General features: G+C 44.6%; 1 protein-coding gene across 5 annotated transcripts in view; it reads left to right on the top strand.

Moving 5' to 3' along the window:
* SEMA3B (semaphorin 3B) overlaps nt 1–18,519 on the top strand; it is a 268,305-nt gene that overhangs the window by 113,083 nt on the left and 136,703 nt on the right. The window contains exon 2 of one of the 5 annotated variants that reach the window (XM_069206820.1): nt 4,739–5,019. The exons of 3 other annotated variants lie outside the window; for them this stretch is intronic. The gene's annotated coding sequence lies outside the window, so the exon portion shown is untranslated. Of the gene's footprint in view, nt 1–4,738; nt 5,020–18,519 lie in introns of those variants that run through there. One more of the 5 variants, XM_069206817.1, reaches the window with a different exon arrangement.

The raw sequence follows: 18,519 nt of genomic DNA, 5'->3' as shown, positions 1-18,519 counted from the left end.
AGATTTTTATGATATTTATATTTATAAAACATTGCTATTTTAATATTGTTGAATGTGTAGTGATAGGCTTGAAGGAGGAGTGTGGAATGTAGGAGAGCGGAATGGAGAGTGAGTGAGGATTCCAAGTGGAGAGAAGAGAAGGTAGCTGGTGAGGAGAGGAGGCTGAAGCTGGAGCGCTGGGGGTTGTTACGTTGTTACTACTGCTGTTCAAGATCAATACTGAAATAAAGGACCTACAACTTTATTGACTGCGTAATTACTACAGAATTGTTCTTAGTTCACTGTTATTTCCTATATTGTAATGTTTTAATTAAAAATAGATTCACTTACTAACTACTACTATAGGGTACCATGTATGTCTTTGATTTAGTTAGCATCTCTGCCAGCTCAGAGGTTAGTCCTGTTTATAGTGAGCTGTTGTTACAATGTTTAAATCCATGATAATTATTGAGTGGGAAGACTCCTATAGAAACATTTCACTATACACTCATTGAAACTGGTGGGTAAGAGAATATTTGATTTTTAAACATGTTTGTAAAATACCCCCAAATGTTAGGTAGTGTCCTATCTGCCCACATTTAAATTGTCCCGCCTGATTTAAAGTGCGCAGGAGGATGACAACCCTGATGGGAGAGCAATGCAGTCTGCCATTATGCTGTCGGTGCGTGTAATCCCTGTAAACGTTGGTCGTGTGCCACCCACCTGCATTAGGGTAACCTGTCCACTACCATTTTCGGTGTCTTCACCTCTGTGAAAGACCGCCACCTAAGTTACGGCTGCTTGCACCTGAGGTAAACTGCAGTGTCCAGGTAATGCTGCGAGAAAACTGCTAGTGCGTCAGGGAAAGTTTGATTTGGGTCTTGAAAATGTCACTCCATTTTGGGGGTATGTTCCACGGCCTATAGTCTACCTGTGGTTTGGTGGGGGGCTGGGGCATGCGCAGTGGCGCCGAGGCCCAGAGACCTGGGAGGCCCATGGAACCCTGGTTATTTCTGATTCAACAGTTCAAAGAGTGGCCAAGGGGCTATTTCCTCGTTCTCCGAAGGTGTGTCGAGGCATTTTCCAACTATATCTGTGGATTGTATTCGCACCCTGGAGACCCTAATTTGTGCATAAACTGCTTAATTCAAGTATATCTCCACGGGCAAAGGGTGCAATTGCACAGGGCCCCCTGCGAAAGTGAACTTTCTCTCTGATTGAGCACTGTCTGTTCTGTTCTATACTTAAACCGCACTCCCGCTCTACATCTACCTTCGACTCTGTCTCTGCGCAGTGTCACCTGACGGATTCTGGGGTCACACACAATACATAGTTCAGCTGTCTTTGCGTGACCCTGTTTAAACTGTAATATGTAATTTAGGTTTATTTGGCATTGTGTGGGTTTGAATTAGCAGGGGACGAGTAGTAAAACTCAAATTTGTTCTGCACAGGGGCCCCCAAAATATGTCTTGGTCAGGCCCCTCAAAAAACCTTAAGATGTCGCTGCAACAGAATCCTCTCATGTTAAACTAATTGCCTCAAAGGTCAACATTTTTACCTGAGAAACTTTGCACGCTCCATAACGTTTCACCATTCCAGAGACCTTAGTTAGCTCTTCAAGCCTCTATGCTGGCGCACATTTTTTCTTGTGGGCTTTACGCCAAATGCAAAACACTGCACGAGTACACCAGCCTGAGGCAGTGAGTGGGAGATCCCCAGAGTGCTGCCTCCTGCCGGAGGGGGGCGCACTGGCGTCACCTCGCATTCCATTCTCGGGCAGCGCGCGCTCAGCCCGTCCTAAAGGTCAGAGCAGATGCGCGCTCTTCTCTCGCAGATCTCGCCCCGCACCACAGAAGTAACTTTTACTGCCGTGGGAAGCTCTGGGCCGGGGTGTTTACGTTCATGTAGGGCACAGTTATGGGAGAGGCGAAGGGCGCGTGCATGTGAGCGCGCCAACGCGAGGGGCGAATTGAGCATGTTGGTTACCGTGGTGACACCCTGGCTAGCACCGTGCAGAACCATGACAGGCGCTCACCTGTCAGACCGTTTTGTCTTTTGTTAGCCCTGTATTCCAGAGAGCCGGGTCTATTACACTCACTTCAGGAGTCTGTGTTTTCCCTCATTGTCACACGTTCATCCTCTTGCGTTCTGATTGGAGTTCAATAAGACGAGAATGATTGAGCTGAGTAAAAATAAACTTCCCTAAAAAATAGCGCCGACCTACTCCTCTGTGTGAATACGAGCTCTACAAATGTGATTCTTACGTTAGCGCAGCCTGTTTTCTGAGCCAGGGCCCAATTCCAGGAGTGTGCCAATCAGTAGTGCGGCAGGTGCCGTGGCATCCGGGCCGATAGGCTTGCAGGGCCCTCTGGAACCCATCTATGGCTATTTATTCCAGCCTGGGGCCCAATTGTCTTTGCTTGTATTAGGGTCCATGCATTAGGGTCCATGGCACTCTTGCTGCGTCATTGCTCAGTTCCACTCCTGGGAGTATTGCGTACACCAAGTCCAAGACAATGTCAGATGAAGATATAGCTGTAGTAAGAGGGAAAGATGTGCGCCCTCAGTGGTAGGACAGTGCAAATTTATGTGACCTGACAGTGGTGAGAGCATGAAGACCACAAAAGAGGTGGCTGTCTCATATTGAGTCATTCGAGGGACGCCGCCTGATCTAACAAGGGGGGCAAATTAAGTGACTAGACATTGACAGAGTCCTAAGAGCAAAATTCTCCCTCTCTCTCATTCATCATCCACTATTAGACAGGTGGATGTCTCCGTCGATATTGGAAGATCACTGACCGTCTTCCCCTCCTACCTGTGCCTGCTCAGGACCATAAAATGTCAGTGTGGACCACCCTGTGCAGTTACCAGCATAGAGGACTGTGAATATAACACCAGAATGGGTCTGCAGAGCTGATCAAGGCTGCCAGCATGCTGCTAACCAAACCTCTCCCACGTCCTCATGCACACCGCTAAGCGCTGCATCCCATTACACGATAACTGGAGCTCTACATGGAAACACTTCCTACGTGGGATCAAAACAAGAATACGCCTGCAGAGCACACCCTACTAGGAAAAGGGTGCTTCAGCACCCCACAGTAGAGTACTAAGCATTATATAAATCTAACAATAAAAACAGTCTCTTCGAACAGAACCATCACCAGTGACAGAGCGAGCATGTGCAGCTTCGGTTTATGTATGACCCACCCCATCAGGTGCACCTCAAATAAAGCAACTGGAAGGCACTGCGATGGTGCAAGTGGGCCAGGGCTAAAGATCTTTTTCTCCTACTGCATTTGGTGCATGCAGTGTCTTACATGAGTGGCTGTCACACTGAACTGCACCAAGGTCCCAGTCTCCAAAAATAAGTGACAGTGGAGACCAGAGTTATTGCAATCCAATGCTTAACTATGTCGCCATAGAATATTTAAGAGCACTATTGAGTGATCACAGTGAGGACTTTTGGAGGTGACGAGATTGTGCACTGCATATCTAAACTTTGGTGTTCAGCTTCTCATGTTAAATCACAGCTTAATTATGCACAGGTTCATTTCAAAGCAGGAGGTGACCCGGAAAAAATACATTCCAAAAATGCATATCACTCAATGGTGGAAATTGAAACAAATTATATCAGGATCCCTTAAATTGGGAGCCAAGATATCGTATTAAAAAGGTGTGATGTCACAAGGACAAGAGTGGTGAAGCACAGAGTCTGACAATCAACTTATGCATTTATTTTTTTAAACGCTGCCACAGAGAAAGTGAGAACAAGGACAAATATGTTTGAAGATCTGAACTGGCTTCCTTACTTGGTCACAAATAGGCTGCATTTTAAAGTACCATAGGTTGAGAGATTATATGGGCTGCAGAGATCTTTGTGTACCCCTAAATGTCCAGGGTACAGTAGCGATCAGAGAATTCTAGTGGTTAATGCACTTGCTGGAGTGATCTGTGTGCGCACTGTCTTGTCACAGGTTTATCTCATAATAAGATAACAGCTAGAGTTAATGGTCCTGCAGCAAAACACAGCATTAACTTGCAGCCCACAGATCTGTATTTTATTTAGATAGCTTAAGGGATTACTCCTTTTGTTATACATTTCTCTCTTATAGAGCTGAAGAGATCCTTGTGACCCGTGGTCCACATGGTTCAATCCTGGTTATATAGCTTAATGATTTATGAAGCAGTATGCATATAAATTGCAATGTACAAGGTTTCAACCATGTAGTCATATTAGAGAGGCAATATAAAATGATCATACAAAGAGAAACTCCCTTCATAAGCAACAAATAGAACAATCCTTTGTCTTTTGTATACTTTTATTCTTGTACTTCTTCAGTATATAACTGCAGCCAAAGTGTTTCGCCCTTTCGGTGGCTTCCTCAGGGCTTGTTCTAAAACAAAAGGCTTCCAGGGCTGAATGAGTCCTAACTTTCCTAATCAACTAGCACCCAACCAGGGTACACTTGATCAAAGTACACATTATTGCAAATCCAATTAAGAGTACCAACGTAGTTTGCAAAGGCAACATGATTAGGTCTGACACAGTAGCCCAATACCCCAAACTATGTCTGGCCGCTTCAACAGTGTTCAAATTCACTGGTGAACCAGTCGATTAGTTCACAGTTGAATTTGAATGCTGTTGGAGTGGGCGAAACACATTAGCTGCGCTTATACACTGTAGAAGTACAAGAATAAAATGATACAAAAGATGAAGCAGTGTTCTATTTTTTGTTTATGGATGAACTTCATCTTTCAGGACCAGAATACCTCAACAGACGACTCTCCTTCTACACCTCGACCCGGCATCTCCACTCCGCCAACCTCGCCCTCGCAACCGTCCCACGCGCCTGGAGAACTACAACCGGCGGTAGATCATTCTTGCACCTCGCCTCCAAAATGTGGAACATTCTTCTCACCCACCTGTGCCAGACAAAAGACCTCCTTACCTTCAGGACACTTCTCAAGACCTGGCTGTTCGAGCAGTAGCAGCACCTCTCACTCCCCCCTCCCTTCCTCAGGGCCTTGAGACCCTCACGGGTGAGTAGTGCGCTTTACGAATCCCTGACTGATTGATTGATTTGTATGATCATTTTATATTGCCTCTCTGATATGATTACATTTTTCTAATGTTGGGAGATTTGGTAGCTGGCCTATAGAGGTGGGCAACACGCTTTGTGTACTTTGTAACTACTGTAGGTGGTGCAGTAATAGGGTCCGTTGCTACCATTATAAGTTGACAACCATGCTGTTTTGCCTTCATTCTTTCCTTAATCCAAGGTTGCTTTAAGGAGAAAGAGTTCCTTTAAGTAGTAATAAAAAAATATTGGCAACTTCTAAGTAAACTTGTATTAGTGTAATTTACTCATACAGACAGATACATCTGACCTGCTAACAGTGCATGTTTATCTCTTACATACTGTGCTTGGAAACGTGAAAAACATGCCAAATAAAAGATTATCTCTTAAGCACGTGTGACATGACAAGCTGAGTGCGCTTGTTTCCCTAGATAGCATTGGCATCAAGTTAAGCTCCAGCTAGCTCCGTACCAGGATTAGAGGCGAACAAAGGGAGTGTTGATGGTTCTTTAAGTGAGGCATTAATTTGGTTTTAGCTGGTACTGAAAAACAAGAGATCCTCCCCACCCATTCTCCCTGTAGGTTGGTGCTGTGAACACCATGCAAAATATGGACACTGCTGAATGTGTCCAGTGTTGGCAAACTGCACTTAGCCAAAGTGGATCCAGCACATCAGTGCCAAATCCTGAATTCCACTGGCTTCCTCTTTTTCCAGCATTGGGACTACTGCTCTGCCACACTTGTCTACCAGGCACACAGCTGAGTACCACAAAAGACATTGAAAGATCTGCAGCTGTGTTGAGTTTGCAGAAAGAGCTGCTACCTTATGACAATCCTTCCAAAAAATAGGCTGAACTGCACTGTTGTTGTTCTGACAATGCACGTCTGAGTACAAACAGTAACTATTTTGTATGAGTAGACATCTCACTGTACACATCGGGTATTGCATTATTTGATTTAGCATTTCATTTTTAAGCTGAAAGTACTGCAGTCTTATTTTTAAACCTCAAACAACATGTATGTACCTGTAGTATTTTTTCCTAAATTGCTCCAGTTGAAAGATACAAGGATTTTCCGAGTTCCATCAAAATCACACTTTTTTGTTCAGGTGTGCCCTATTCCTTAGCAACAAGGGTGTTTAAGGTATTAGGTCAAAGTGGAAGTTAGGTAAAAAATTGAAAATAATATGGGTAATTTTGATCAAAATGGAACTACTGTAGAACATGTTCTTGTGTAATAATACAACAATGACAAGAGGACAGCTGTGCGTATGTATACATTCTGGCCATCTTTGAATAATTTTTCTTAAGTCAAACCAAAAATCTTTCCAAAATGCTGCCATAGGTACACGTGCACACGTCATGTTCTTTTTCGAATTATTTTTTTCCCATAAAGGAAAAAGCAAGGATTGGCAAAGACAATAGATATTATGGACAAGATCTTTTGACTTTCTGATGTCTATTTTAATTACAGAGACTCTGGCATGAAACAGCCAGATGCCCAGAGTTTTGAAGGCAGTAGCTGCAAGAGGAGTTTCCTTTTCGGGCCTTCACCCACAGTTAGTATGTGGTGCCTGTCCCTGCTAAGTCGTGGGTCTACCAGTTGGAGGACCATGGCGTGAATTCCAGTGAGAGAGATTATGTATCCATGTATCCTTACATGGGCACTGCCAGGATTTTCATCAGATGGGCAGAGCATTGGCACATAAGGTCAGACCTTCATGTCTGGCACTATGCTTCTCCATAGTGGTACCAAAGCTGTAGAGGAGGGAGTAAGTACATGGCTTGACCATTTTCCTGTTCACCATTGCCTCTCATCCCCAAGCACCCATGTTGTTATCATATGATTTTGTGGGCATTTAGGGATGCTAAATATAACCTAACAATAATTAATCTTCAAGGGGGAGTAGAAGTGGTTCTGCTGATATCAGTGTAAAGATTTTATGGAGATACCCTCACAAAGGTGAAACAGTAGCCTTGGTGATATTGTAGAATCTATTAGGATATTTCATAGGTATACAACTTCTGTACACCTTCTAAACTGTATAGCTCCCTAGCCACACATGGTCCAAACTTCCAAAGGCATAGTGAGTGAATAGTGGGGCACTAGCGGACATCCTCCAGCTTCCAATACAATGCACTCACAGGACATTTTCAATAGCTAGGAAGACCATTGTAGACAGTTGCTATTCTGCCACTGGCAAGCGGGCCTATTGCAGGCCAGGTGTCACATTAAGGCCATTGCTGACAGCTACCTTCCAGCACCACCCCAAATGGCCACAAAATGGTGCCAGATTCAAACAAGTGGCTGAAAAAAAGGAATTGTTACTCTGTATAATTTTGCCTGAAGGACCAAAAATCCATGTGCTGGATCTGGCCCAATGCCGTGTAGGGTTACGTGGTAAGAACTATCCTTATGCCCAAGACACCAAATTGTCCCAGCCATGCTCTGCGGCTCTGTTCAATATCCTCCAGCAGAGGGTTTGCATCGTCTTCTCAGAAAGTGGCCTGGGATTAGGGGATATCCAAAAGATACATGTCACATGGCCCACTATAAGAGGCCATGGGTCAGATTGGTTGCTAGTTTGAAGTTCTTGCATGGATCTGAGCAGAAGAGAGAGAGATCCTGTCCAGGATGTGTAAACAAATGTTAGGGTGGGGTGGCTTTCGAAGCCTATGATTGTTTGATGGAGCAGTAAATATAGATTCAAATACTGCGTCCCAGAATTCCATCAGCATATAGTGCTGCCTGGGTGGGCTGCAGTGTCAAGGCGATCACGGGGTTGTTTTCATAGAATGTTTGTCTATCCACAATGTTGTACCTGTCATATCATTCAGTTTGTTTGACATCATGTTGAGCTGCATTAGTTCTAAAGCCCCTCAAATACACCAAGTGTAGCAAAACACATCTCCGATGACAAACCAGTACCAGGCATGGAGAAAAAGGGTGTTATTGGGCAGCTTTTTTTCCACTGCACCTTATAGTGCATGATTTCAATTAATTTTGTAATATTCACATAATATGGCACCTTTTCATTTTTTAGCCACTACCAAATAAAATAAAAGGTTTCAGCAGGAACTCAAAAATTCTATTCGGGGTAAAGATTAAATCTACAATGGTCTAGAATTAGTTCTGTTTAGAAAATAAGATAGAGATAGGAATAAACCAATTTTAGACTTAAAGCCAACAATGGCATTTCAGAGACGCTCGATTGACAAGTAGATTGATTAAAGGCTTCTCAAATCAGGCTGGAAGTATTAAAGTAATCCTTCCTGCCCACAAAACCTGCACTTACTAAATCCAGCTAAAGATATGGATGAGCTTGTGTCAATCATCCTGCTGATAACGTATCAAAAGAGAAACATCCTAGAAGGTGTAATTGTGCAGAGCAGTGATATACCCGAACACCTTCCGACATGCGCGTGGATGGCCCAGACAGAAGTAAAATGGCTTCTAATAAAGGAAGTCAGCAGTAAACATCTATTCAACACAACAGAAAGTATGCTACCAAAAAATGTAAGGTGGCAAGATTACAGAACTTTGACTTCGGTGGTGTTGCCCCCATTACGACATATGAATGTGGACCATAGTGTTCTAGGAGCATAACAAGGAAGGTGGAACAGAAAACGGGGGAAGATATCCGTTGTAGCTTGAGTGGTGTTTGTGCATTAACAAGTTGTACATTTCTTCATAGTTCACAATTTCTGTATCAGAACCTCCCAATTGTTCTTAACCTTATGGTGATATCGTTAGCGTAACTGTAATCCGGTTTGTTCGCTCGAGTTACGTCAAAAGGAGTTATACTTATTGAAGCTGCTAATGGTAGATGGGGTGTTATGCAGACAATGTGAGTCTGGAGTAGAGTTCTGCACTCTTAGCCTTCCCAGCACAGATTTAATAGATCTCTGGATCATGATAAATACAATCAATTTTAACTAAACTTTACCTAATTATACATATCTATGCAGAAAATACATTGAAAACATTTTTAAAAATAAAGTGGCCTAATGATCTTGAGATCCCACCGCTTACTCTGCTCCATCCCGGGGTTGCCTAACATCACTCTGCCTAGTCGTGATCCAACGCACCATACATTTCCTTTATCTTTATCTCTCTCTTGCTGGTTCGTTTCCATCCCTGCTTTATTTCTTCATTAATGTTTTCCCATTTTTCCCTTTCTCCTTTCGTTCTTTTCTCTCTTGCTTTGGGTCAAAGTCTAAAGATGAAAAATAAGTGCCCGTGCCTGCGGCTGCAACTAGCAGCACAAATTCACACTGGTTTTATGGGTAAGGAAAAAATAGGGAAAATATAGCAGGGACATAATGATATTAAAGAGAGGAAATCAAGAAGAAAAAAGGGATAATAAGCTCAGTATAAAGAAATATGAGTTTAGGTGACAATAAAGGCTGGTCTATTCGGGAGTCAGAAGATGGAAAATGTGTAAATATGAACTTGGAATAATTAAGAGGAGGGGTTCAATTAAAGGTAAACACCGCCTCTCCTTTTGTTTGGTGTTTAGGTCTGACAGGGAGAGTGTTTATGAGGTCTCATAAGTTAGTTGTGCCCACTTGTTGCCCCTGGGAAGCATGTGGGATTAATTACTTTGGTGTTCTGCCTTAAATATTCCAGTTGGAATGTTATCAGATCCCAGATGGGCACTATATATATGTATATATATATATCTATATATATATACCTGGGCACAAGACGGGCGCTAGATAGCTGTTTCCAGTACATGGGAACTTTATGTCTGGATCCATCATTGGCATTGGCAGCTTATCTCCGTCCAGCCTGGGCACTGCCCTTTTACATAGACATTTACTTCAAATTCCAAGATCTAGGTTTACATTCAAGACAGACACCATATGCGTGTATCCTAAAGAGGGCTCTGTGTTCTTGGCTATTACATGGACACTGCATGTATATACCCAGCCCCAGGTATGCATGCCAAGTTCCAAGACAAGCCTTGAGTGTTTGGACCCGAGGTGTGTGCTGTAGGTTTGGACCCAAAGCGGGCACCATGTGCCTGAATCTAAGATGGGCCTGTGTGTCTCACTACGAAACAGAAAGTATATGTCTGTGTGCAGCATAGCCATTGTATGTCTGAGCCTAACATGTGTAATGTCAGATGCCCATGGGTATCTTTGGGAGTCTCTAATACAGAAATAAGTGACCAACCTCTCCAGAGCACAGAAGCTTGGTCCCAAAGGCTATACATGACCTTCAACCTCTAAAGTACCGTATAAGATACACACACACCATATAACAAACAGTCTGCAGGGTGGCGACCCCTCCAGTCTACCACAAAGGTCCCACCCTGTAAGTGACGCCATCTCCTCAGGTTTCCATGCCTCCTGCCTCAAGGGGCAAAGTACCCGCTGTGACCCGGGCATCTTGAAACTCTGGACCCAGACGGGATTTAATTACAGGGGGACCCCACTGCACGCGTCACCCGATCCGAGCAATAGCTATTTACTGTCAATACAGCTGCCGGTCCAGCCGAGGACATAAATCCCCCCTGGCGGCGGTGTGGATGGAGAGTGAGAGCAGTGGGCGTTGTGCTACTGGCTGCTGGAAGGACTTGTAGCCAGTGGTCTGTCAGTAGCTGGCTGTGAGAGATCTTTGTCAATGGATATGGTGTGTGCTCCATGTGTTGTGTTTGTGTTTTTGTCTTATTCTGTCTGTTTTCCTACTTATGTTTTACTGGCAGTCAGTTAGGCTTCCATTACGTGGTGGTGACCTTCTTTTCTACGAGCTCAAAAAAACCACTTGCTCATGAATCCGAGCTCTATTCCCATGAAAATATCCCTCTGGTTACATGTTTATTTACATGCCACATTTTTTTGCGACCCCTCCCCCCCACCACTTCTCTGATATGTCAGTGCCCCCGCCAGCACCACATTCTGTCACATACAAGCCAAAGGTGTTTGTAAATATTGGGAGTCTGGGTGGGAGGCAGACCCGGCGCCGGGACCTGGGATCTAGGTGGGCCATGAAGAAGAACGGGTTGGCCATGAAGGTGAGTGGGGTGTCCAGAGACTCCCAGGTGTCTGAGAGTTGGGCCTCTGCATGCTGGGCGGGGTTACATGGCTGTGAGCTGCAGAGCATACTTACACCAAGATCTGCCTACTGGCTTCAACTGTGTACTTCTAGAGGTTCAAACCTATGGGCTTGGTCTCTTCTGCTCTTTCTACCTTACATGTCCTTTCTCTCTGTCACCCTCCTTTGTACCGACTTCACCCTCCTTTCTCTCCACTTCACCTTGCTGTCCCGCCTTTCTTTTCTCTTCCCCCTGTACTTCCTCCCACCTCACTCTCTTCACATCGACCTACTCTCTTTCTCTCCACCTTAGTCACCTGTTTCAATTTGTCCCTTCACCTTCTCCACTCGTATTTCTCACCCCACTCTCCTCTCTTTCCACCTAATCCTTTGTGCTCTCTCCGACCTTGGCATCCTCTCACTGTGCATCAACCTGCTCTCCCTAGATCTCACCCTTCTATTTCCACCTCACCCTTCTCTCTCCACCTCCTAATTCCCTCTCCGCCTCACCCATCTACCTCTCTCTTCCTCGCCCTTTTCTTTGCCCTCCTCTCAGGCTTGCTCACCCTCCCCTGTAGTTTTGACTCACCTTGTGACCCTTCCCATCGCCATCCTTTTGTCCTCACTATCGTCCCTCCTGCCTCAGCCTTCTCCCTATCGCCCTCCCTTCTCGCCCCTTCACCTTCCCCTCTCGCCGCCTCACCCTGCTCTCTCATCAGCTGAAGAGCAGCAGCGCTATAATCAGCTTCTGTGGAATCATTCGACAGGGGAGGACCGAAGTATGCAGCAGGGCTGACTAAATTATGCAGCATAATGCGGGGTAATATCACTTTATTACTTTGACATTTTTGCACGTTAACGCTGTGTGGAAAAAGGTTTCACTTTATTAGTACGAGTTTAAAATGCAGCTACAGCAATAAGCGGTTGAAGGGTGAGGAGTAAACCTTTGCAAAGGGCCTTCCACTGTGAAGCAGCACTTCACTGCTTTTTCAGTAACATTTGATCCATATAAAATGGCTTTTATTAAAATCTGCAAATTTTGTGCCAGATGACGAATTATGTGCAAAATTTGCCAAATCCATAACTAAGCATAAAACGCTGCTGCTGCAGAATTCCAGTGACACTGACTATAATCCATTTCTGTCTATTAATGTGACAAGATGAGATAATTTGTTGGGAGAGAATAAATGCACAGTCGCCGATGCCCCAGAATGATGTGTATGTCCTTTAAGGTCCTTCCCTTGCTATTTGCCAGCGCCACCTGCTGCGAGCGCTGCGTGAGGCTCAGGGAAGGCAGTGGCAGCACGTGTCGCCAGTGCTACCATGGAACTGTAGCCAGTGATTTTCTTTGTATAATCGGCACTGGCACTGCCCGTTCCCATTTAGTATCTGTGTTGCATCAGTGAAACTTGTCAAGTCTTTTCACTTATGAACAGGCAAAACGTTGCCATTGTCAGAGTGGTTTTGCTTAATATAGCGCCAATAGACGTATGTGATTGTGTGGCCGCAGCGTCTTCCACATAATTATGGATTTGCTACATTTGTCACATAATCCTTCATCTGCTGCATAATTTGCATATTTAAAAATGTATCTGACTCTAATGGATCAAAAATGCAGTGACCAGTTTCTGTGCAGCGTAAACCATACGCCAAGGTTGACTGGTCACCTTTCAGTTGGCTACTGCTGCATTTTGGTGTTCGACTGGTACCAATAAGGTATTACCTTTGCCAAGACAGTGATAACATTTAAAAATAATGTTAATACTATCACAAAATGTGCTGCATTACAGTGAATAATTTGTCTTTTCTTGCCACATAATTCAGTCACCCCTGCTGCATAATTTGGTTTTCCCCACTCACATAAATCAAGAGACCCCTGGCATAAATAAGGAATCGAATCATAGCAGAAAGAAAATAAAGCGAAATACTACTAATATAAAGCCTGAGTATTTGCCATTTCCTCTTGTGTTGCAGTGGCAACATCTTTCACACTGTTTCTGACATAGAACTGTTGTCATCTCTTAATTTTTGTCTGATTGAACCATTCCCTGTGACCACACGCCTGCCGCCGGCTGCTTAAAATAGCCCAAGACATTGGCTTTATATTTGAAAAATATAAAATTAGGCTTTGATAGCGAGGCTGCAGGTTTGTGTGTTTACTTCATTACGGAAAAGCACAAAAGGTGCTTTCTGCTTGTGAATGGGCCTTGGTTCGGCCACGCAGCTATCTTGGAAGGGCCTGACCCACCTGGCCCACCGTCTAGAACCTGGCCTGGTGGAAGGACTGTGATGAGGCAAGCCTCAATTTTGCATGTCCTTGTTTTACCATCCATGCACAAAACCGGTTTGTGGAGGGATCACTATAACAGGTGGGGCAGAATGTACCTCTCTCAATAATGCTGCACTCGTCATTGTGGCCTTAGACTCAAGCCATTACCAACACAACGATGCCCTTCTCCTCAGTTTGTGCTTCTGATGAACAACTGACTGATGGAAACCTAACTGGAGACATTCTCTGGGCAATCCCGTATCCTTGATTTTTTTTTCAAATCAACATCTTTCATTTCGAAAAACTCCAGTATAGTTCTTTTACTTCCAGGATCAGGAAGCTTCCTTGCTTACAGTTTTGTAAAGATCCCCTTCGCCCTGTTCCCCCTTTTCTAAACTCTGTTTTGCTAGTACCACCCATCTTTTTCAGGTCTCACCTAAGACAATGCACATGATCTCTCTTCCAAGATCTTTTGTTACCTTACAGTGGGGTGAGAGGCCACCATTTGCTTAGCACTAGTTGACCTAATTGTCACTTTCATTTTCTTGCTTCTTATTTGTCAGCTTCTGTCAGATTTCCTTTCTCTTCTTGCGTTTGTCCCTCCACTAGAGCATGGGCACATTACTGCGCCCTTCCACTGCTTGCTTTGTCAGGCACTTTTTCTTTGTGTTCTAGCACTCTATGAGTGTGTGTGAGTGTGTGCCTTTCAGCTCTGTCCCTCCTGTACCTCTCCAAAATGTGTTCCTCTCCCATTGCTATCTCCCTCCCTCCTGTGCTTGCTGTCTCTCTCACCTATCCTCCATTGTCCATTTGCTTGCACCATCCCTTCTCACAAAAAAGTACGAGCACTGTCCACATCATAGTTTTCCTAAATAGTTTTAGCCATGCTGCACAATGAGGGTGCTGCAGTACGGCATGGCTACAAATCATTGCCAAAGCCAATAGCTCTAGTAGATGAGACCTATTGGCTTTGCTAATGAATGTTTACGTTGGACTTTAGGCAGACCTTTTAATTTTACTAAAATTATATTAATAGTCACTTACTAATAGGAGCTGTCAGACAGCACTTTTCTCCCACTAGTTTGTTATTATGTCATCCACATATTTCTTCCATCAACCACGTCACGTGGCATGGCCATGGGCTAACTTGATTGCGAGTGATGCCGTTCTCTCCTTCAAAAGGAGCGCATCCATACACCAAGTAATTGTCTTCAGTGTCAGAGACTACTATGGAAATATCTGCTTTTTGATTAAAAAAATATTTGTGCTTTTAGCTTTTTTTTTATATTGTCTACCTCCCAGCAGCTCGCACAACATTGAAGATTTGCAAAAATCATGACGAAGCACACACTGAAAAAGCCAAAAGTCTGGCAAGCAGAGCCAGAACAATGAGCATTGGCAGTGCTTGTTTCTTTACTTGTCCTCACTTCTCTTCTTTTTCCGGTAATTTAGTCAACTTTATCACCCAGGTCTCCATACATAGCTATAACTTTATCTCTGGTGCTAAAGGTCTTCCTGTCTCCGAGTTTAATCCTGTCTTGTGCACTGTGTCTATTTCTGCGTAAACCTTGGCCTTCATATCTGCTGCAGTAGCAGTATCTGTCTCTGTTTGTAATAATACATTACGCTATTTACATTACATTATGTTATTTAATTCAAGGAAAGTAAAAGCGGCTTTGTGTTTATCATGTTAACCACTTATGCTGGTCTAGCCGCTTATGACCACTCCCTAACCCTGTGTGGAATGAGAGCCAAGGGAACGGTCTAGCCCTTTCCCCCACCCTGGCCCATATAATGTGCCAGAGGCGAAGCTTTTGTTGGTGCAGCAGGTGTAGTGGCACCGGGGCAGAGAGACCTGAGGGGCCTATTGAACCCGGACAAAGCTTTATTTTACTAACGCAAAGCAGCAAAAGGGGGCATTTTCCTTGCTTGCAGCAGGACCAGGGTATCCTTGCTATGCTATTGCGGTGTACTAACAGTGACGCAGCAGGAGGTGGTGATCTGGACTGGGCTCCCCTAACCTGAGTCCGGGTGAATGCAGTGCAGAGCCTAGAGGTCGCAAGTCAGATAATTAAAAGGGAGAGCCGAGCCGGAGCCAAAATATGGGTCAAACCTGGCTAGGAAAGCCAAAAGGTGAGCAGAACCTGAAAAAATGTCCAAGTAAATACCTTCTCATTTTCTCTCACTCTCCCCCATCTCCCCTTCTGCTTAATTTTCTATTCCTCGCTCTTCCAATCCATTGCCCTCTGTACTGCTCCCAATCTTTGTCTCGCTTTCTCCTCTCTGCTATTCTGACTCTACTTTCCCATTTTGCTCCCCTGCTTTCTCCTTTCTACGTTCTCCCTTTGTCTCTTACTTGTCTACCCTCTGCCGCTTTCTTTCCTTCTCACTCTCCGTGCCCCAGTATTGCTCTCATTTCCCTGTCTTGTTCTGTCTCTTTGTTTTTCCTCTGCGTTTCTTGCTTCCTCCTCTTCACTCTCTTCTACAAACGTTGCTATTAGTTTCCCTTGTAGCAGGTCCTGCCTGTTTGCGTCTTTTCCTTTTAGTTTACACACTGCTTGAGTGCATGTTTTCCAATTCGGTCTCGGGTGAGCTTCTCTTCCCCACCTCTCTGTGCATCTCCCAACTCCCCCGCAGTGACGCAGTGTCCTTTCACCTGTATGCCTTCTCCCCCTCTCGCCTGTTGCTTCTGCCCTCCAACCGCACCCTGCATTGCTTCTGCCGAACTTACTTTAGGGGTCTGCTCCGAGTTGCTTCTCCCCCTGGTCCCCTTGTTGCTTCTGCTACCCCAACCCTGCCTCCTGTATATGGATCGCCCACCTGATTTTTTTTTTAAAACACTTTTGTGTGTGGTTTTTGTTACCTTTTAGTGACCGATCCAAATTGGATCAGTAACTAGAAAGGAGACTAAAGCAACTGTTCAAAGCCTTTTATGTTTTAATTCTATAGCTACGCGGCACAGCATTGGGGATGCTGTGCCGGTCTGCTAGAACTATTGGAAAAGCCAATAGGTCCCAAAGGCGAGACCTATTGGCTTTGCCAATGCATGTTGAATTTTGATGGCAGAAATACAAATAGCTCTTGCTGCTGACCAGCCACTCCTCTATGGCATTCCGGGGGCGTTGGCAATGATGATGTGGGAGTGAAGAGTGAAGCAAGGGATGCAGAAACTACTACTTCCGGGCTGCGGTAATTTTTGACTTGATAGTGTCAGAGGACCTTGGGTTCAGCTATAGCCGGCATCTGTCCAGCCAGTAGCTCTCCTACCTCTGGTTAAGCCACTTGTGGACTCGCACACTCTCATAACCACTACTATACTAGTGCCTCCACTGGTGCTTTAGGAATCCAAGAGCTGTGCGACTCGTCACTCTCCTTCCCAAGTACCAAAAAAAAACCTACCTCACTATGCCAAATCCTTTATTCTAGAAGGTGCACACCGGCATGTGGCGTGCACTCTCATGCGGGTAAGGGCAATGAATGATTCTTACAGGTTGGGTGGTCAGTAAGGTGAGCCCTACCCAGGCATTTCAGACCATAGACTAGGGTCACACAAACCTACACTCATTAGAGGATTGTGCACACTCCCATAGATAACTGACTCCAGGAGGGCCTGCCAATGACTCCTCGCCATGAAACGTCAACACATTTCCCTGGTTTGCTAACTGAGTTGCTGCATTACCCACCCAGGACCTTTTCAAGACTGACTCAGTGTCCGGGCCTAGCAGGATAGGCAGCCCTAATGGGGATAGGTAAGCCTGCACACTTGTACTCCTCCACCTGGGCTCCAGAGGGCTGCGGTGAGAATGGGTCCAGGGCAATTCCATCAATAGCAACGGGGAAGGTCACATGAGCTCTCTGTGGGATAACTTTTCATGGATTTAAGAGAGCTTTTGTGCAGTGGGCTTTGCCGCCTCACATTTGCTTATGAAGCGCTACACAAATGCCATTACAATACAACACTTGTCAGATTAATGTGATTCCCCTTGGGTCCTGTTCCATCAGGGCCCAGGTGTGCACCTCTAGTGGTAAAGAAACACCCGCTTCCCAGTAGGCATCCTCACACCCTTTTTGATTTTCTCTCATCCAACACATGCTGGACCATGCAGACTGTAGACACACCCATCCATCGACCAGCTCAATCGCACACTAGCTCTGCGCGTACTGGAATCCAGGCTCTGCCCATGCAATCCATTATCTTCCTTCCCATTACGAGGGAACCTGCAGTTATCCCTCTTCCACTATACTGTTGTAGTGCTGGCACCAAAAAGAACTAATCGGAACAGGCGTAGAGAGCACTGCCCATCATAACAGCAACATGCACAGTAGTGAACTAGTCACTGCCTCTATGTTGACTCGCTATGGAGGAACATTTGCACTGGATAGGTGACTTTATATATGTACTAGCTTATGTCTGTTTGTGCTAAACTTTATTAACTAACTATCTGTCTGTGCTTGTATCTAGCAATTTAGCTAGGTATGTGGACCTGTCGTAGTCCCTCTTGCTAATGGGCATTTAGAACACATAGGAGCCTGCAGTCCCTATATAAAAAAACCTGCCACTAATTTTATAATTACAGTCTAGTTGTGACCTCACTAGTAATCTGTAGTAAGAAATTGGCCCAGTTGCCTAACAAGTTCTTACATCTGAATTGTGACATCATAATGCCTGATGCCAGAGTCAACAGACAGTATCAAAGGCCGGTGATGGAATACTATTACAACTGCTGTTTGAACAATGAAAGCAAGGGGCCGCCTTTCAGATCTTCTGAGCTGTTCTGTGAAATGAACAATCTGTATCAGAAGGGAGCCATTTATTGCAGTGTGTGTATTTTTGATATGGCTGTAGTTCATTACACAAACCCAGGTATCTCTGCATGTTACTACATGGGCCACAGCTATTTTTGAGAGTGGCTTCCACTAACCTGCATACAGTATGTTTTGTAACATAAATAGCTGTACATTGATGTGTTTAATTTAACACTACACGTACAGCAATGCTTATTCATATGAAGGAGTAAGGGATCAACAACTTAATCTTTTTGGAGGAACGTCAATGGTGTGACCGTGTGTTGTAAGGAATAAAATACCCTCTGCTGTTTGTATAAATCTATTTCATGTCACTTAGGTGTTCTATTTCTATATAAAGCACCACAG

This window comes from Pleurodeles waltl, chromosome 9 (assembly GCF_031143425.1).
Source record: "Pleurodeles waltl isolate 20211129_DDA chromosome 9, aPleWal1.hap1.20221129, whole genome shotgun sequence".
In the NCBI taxonomy this organism is placed as follows: domain Eukaryota; kingdom Metazoa; phylum Chordata; class Amphibia; order Caudata; family Salamandridae; genus Pleurodeles; species Pleurodeles waltl.
The sequence above is the reverse complement of the archived record's forward strand: the minus strand, read 5'-3'. Positions and strand labels throughout refer to the sequence as shown.